Source organism: Pseudochaenichthys georgianus, unplaced genomic scaffold, assembly GCF_902827115.2.
Source record: "Pseudochaenichthys georgianus unplaced genomic scaffold, fPseGeo1.2 scaffold_457_arrow_ctg1, whole genome shotgun sequence".
Lineage (NCBI taxonomy): Eukaryota > Metazoa > Chordata > Actinopteri > Perciformes > Channichthyidae > Pseudochaenichthys > Pseudochaenichthys georgianus.
The window spans coordinates 198,583-202,597 of NW_027263022.1; the positions used below are offsets into that span (position 1 = coordinate 198,583).

A 4,015-nucleotide genomic window follows, 5' to 3' on the forward strand; every position below is an offset into this window, starting at 1 on the left:
CCTAAAGCCTAGGTAAACTAAAAACTTGGTTCCTTAAAAACTTGTTCTCCCAAAGACTTGATACCATAAAGACTTGATACCATAAAGACTTGATTTCCTAAAGACTTGTTATCCTAGACACTTGGTATCCTACATCAATTGTATCCTTAAGATATGTTACACTAAAGACTAATTATACAAAGACTCTGTATTCTAAAAAGACTTGGTACCATAAAGACTTGTGGTCTTAAACACTTGGTATCCTAAAGATGTTTTACCCTTAAGATTTGGTATCCTAAAGACTTGTTTCTTTAACACTTGATATCCTTAAGAAACTGTTTTCCCAAAGACTTGCTATCCTAAATAATTGGTATCCTACGTACTTGGTTAGACTTGTTATGCTAAATACTTGGTAAGATAGGTCAGGTTAGAAATAGGAGCTATATATATATTTTAATAAAGTTGAATAATGTCCTAGTACAGACGTGTATGTGTCCTCCGTTTGAATCACCACAGATCACCTCAGATGAATGTTGCCCTTTGAAACTCGTCGGACCTTCTGCCAGCTGTCTATCAGCCTCTATCAGCTGTTGTAGGAAAACATAAACAAACATTAGCAGCATATCAACGAGGAACCAGGAACACCGAGTCTTTGTTTGCCCTGTCACAGTGTGAGCGTCCTCTCAACAGGGTCATCGTGTCCATTGATTTCAGATTGGACCTCTTGTGTTTCATAAACACAGAGACGAGCTTACCCTGAGATCCAGCATGTCTGTAATCAGTGAAGGACTTTGGTAATCATCGCTGCATTCACATGTGATTTGATGAAGGCCAACAGGTCACAACGATGAAGTGTTTTCTGATGTTATCTCTGGATGGTGCCGTTATATATATCCCCACGTCCGTGGAGGAAGCACCACAAGGGCCGAGGAGGGTGGGGCGGCAGGTGAGGACCGGGCCATGGAACGGGCCACGGAAGGGGGCCGCAGGAGAGGGCAGGGGCCCTAACGAGGGCGAGGGAACCCCCACCGGGGGCGGGCCAGAACGGGCCGTCGTAAGGGGGCCGCAGTAGGTGTCGCGGAGAACCCAGCAGGAAAGAGCGCAACCTGGCCACAGGCAGACGCACAACGGCGGCGGGCACGAAGTCCTCGGCAGGCGTCGAGGTAGCCCCGGGAAGCAGGAGCGCAACCCGGCCGCAGGCAGACGTGCCACGGCGGCGGGCATGAAGTCCTCAGCAGGCGCTGAGGCATCCCCGGGAAGCAGGAGAGGCCAGACAGGGTCCCGGAGCGCGCCACCCATGGGCCGATGGAGCATGGGCGACGTCCGGAACTGTCGAGGCGAGATGGGGTCCAGGATTGCACCACCCAGGCTTCGATGAAAACGTGAGTGGCGTCTGGAACCGCCATCGAGGTGGTGAAAAAGGTGAGAGTATCCACATGAGGTCAACCGGCTGGTCGAACCTCCTCTCCGGCACCAGGAAAAAAAAATTAAAAAGGGCTGATAGCCGTTAGCACTAGCCGTCGTTAGCCCCACGTGGTTAGCAGCCGGGACGTGCAGCCGCACGCCCGAAGAACAAACCCACGAGGTAGCAATGGGGTTGATGGTCGACCTAGCAGGTCATGCATCGTCCCCCCGTTGGATAGAAAGCCGATGCAGGAACGGCGAGCAACGCCTCCAGCCTTCTGCGGAGCGCGCACCGAGCCTCAGTCCGCGTGAACGAGGACATCCCAATTAATACCTGAGGACTCCTCTGTCCTCGCATCACCTCCTTAGCCTCATGCCAATACCCCTCCTCGACTCCTCCTTTCCCTCACTGGCGTCCCTTCCTTGCGTCTTAGCTCCGCCTCCGTAAGATGCGAGCGAGAGACACGAGGAGGTGACGCGAGGACAGAGGAGTCCTCAGGTACCAATCGGGATGTCCTCGTTCACTCAAATGTCACTCTTAAACGACGTCTGTTAATGAAGCCATGTGCACAGCTGACCCCCTCTCATCGGGCTGAACTGAAGAACCCTCAGAACCGGCCCATTTCTGGTTAAACATTTCTTTAAATGAATGAATCTTTCTCTTGTCAGTCAAGGAACTCAATGTGTGATGGTTGGTCCTGCTTTTGTGTTCCGTCTGTGTAAAATATAGCCTACATTTAAATACAAATATAATTATAGTAATGTGAAAGCATTTTAGAAATGAATTGCACATAATAATTCCCATGGAGCTGTGAGCACTGAGACATGTATGTGACGCTTTTCCACTCATCTTCCAGTTCTCTGTTTTCCTCTGTTGAAATGGACCAGCTGTGAAGGTGGGGGCGGGGCTTATATACGCGAGTAGTGAAAACACTTCCGCTAGTCTGCTCGTGTGTATTCTCCCGCACCCCTCCTCCCGCACCCCTCCTACCTCACCCCTCCTCGACTCCCCCCTCCTTACGCACCCCTCCTCCTGCACCCCTCCTCGACTCCCCCGTGTGCATTTCAGCTACTGGGACGTCCTTCAAAATTGATCAAAATGTCTTGATCAATTTCCGGGTCAAGTCCCGGAGGAGGGGAAGAGAGGAGTCGAGGAGGGGTATTGGGATGAGGCTCTTGTGTCTCTCACTCGCATCTTACAGAGGCGGAGCTAAGACGCAAGGAAGGGAGGCGAGTGAGGGAAAGGAGGAGTCGAGGAGGGGTATTGGGATGAGGCTTAGGTCTACGTAGGCTTGATTTAGAGTGAAATCTGCTGGGTTGCTTCAGAGCAGAAGAGAGGAAGATGTTGCTTTTATTTCAGAGCAAACTGAGATGAAGATATCAGTTTCTGATGAAGGTGGGCTCGTCTCGGACATCACTGACATGTGCCGTTTCATTTGGGTCTGTGTTCAAGTGTTTGCCGTTCAGCTACCGACACACGTGACATCTTCATTTGCACTGTTGACTGTTTGGTTTTCTAAAGACTTGTTATCCTGAAAACTTGGTATCCTTAAGACTTGGTATCCTAAATAATTGGTATTGTAAAGTGTTGTTACCCCAAAGTATTCTTACCCTAAAGACTCAGTATCCTAAAGAGTGTTTTCTTAAAGACCTGTTTTTTACCAAAATACTTGTTTACCTAGTCACTGGGGAAACTAAAGACTTGGTATCCTCAAGCCTTCATGGCATCGTAAAGACTTGCCTTCCTAAAGACTTGTTGGCATCTTTAAGAGGTATCATATTACGTGGTACCCTAAAGACCTGCTATCCTAAAGACCTCGATACCTCTAACTTGTCCTAAAGACTGAATATGAATGTGGTCTTCTTGAATGGTTTTCTACAGAACCTTAAGACTTGTTGTTATCCTCAAGACTTGGTATCCTCAAGACTTGGTATCCTCAAGACTTGGTATCCTAAAGACTTGGTATCCTAAAGACTTGTTATCCTAAAGACTTGGTATCCTAAAGACTTGTTATCCTAAAGAGTTGTTATCCTAAAGACTTGGTATCCTAAAGACTTGGTATCCTAAAGACTTGGTATCCTAAAGACTTGGTATCCTAAAGACTTGGTATCCTCAAGACTTGGTATCCTAAAGACTTGTTATCCTAAAGACTTGGTATCCTAAAGACTTGTTATCCTAAAGAGTTGTTATCCTAAAGACTTGGTATCCTAAAGACTTGGTATCCTAAAGACTTGGTATCCTAAAGACTTGTTGTCCTCAAGACTTGGTATCCTAAAGACTTGTTATCCTAAAGAGTTGTTATCCTAAAGACTTGGTATCCTCAAGACTTGTTATCCTAAAGACTTGGTATCCTAAAGACTTGGTATCCTCAAGACTTGGTATCCTCAAGACTTGGTATCCTAAAGACTTGGTATCCTAAAGACTTGGTATCCTCAAGACTTGTTATCCTAAAGACTTGTTATCCTAAAGACTTGGTATCCTAAAGACTTGTTATCATAAAGACTTGGTATCCTAAAGACTTGGTATCCTAAAGACTTGGTATCCTAAAGACTTGGTATCCTAAAGACTTGGTATCCTAAAGACTTGGTATCCTAAAGACTTGTTATCCTAAAGACTTGGTATCCTAAAGAC

At 46.8% G+C, this 4,015-nt stretch overlaps 1 long non-coding RNA gene across 1 annotated transcript in view; it reads left to right on the plus strand.

Annotated features, from left to right (window-relative positions):
• The first annotated feature begins 378 nt into the window (after positions 1-378).
• LOC117442708 (uncharacterized) overlaps positions 379-4,015 on the plus strand; it is a 13,618-nt gene continuing 9,981 nt past the window's right edge. Inside the window, exon 1 of the long non-coding RNA XR_004551546.2 lies at positions 379-1,401. This is a non-coding gene — a long non-coding RNA (uncharacterized lncRNA). The remainder of the gene's footprint in view (positions 1,402-4,015) is intronic.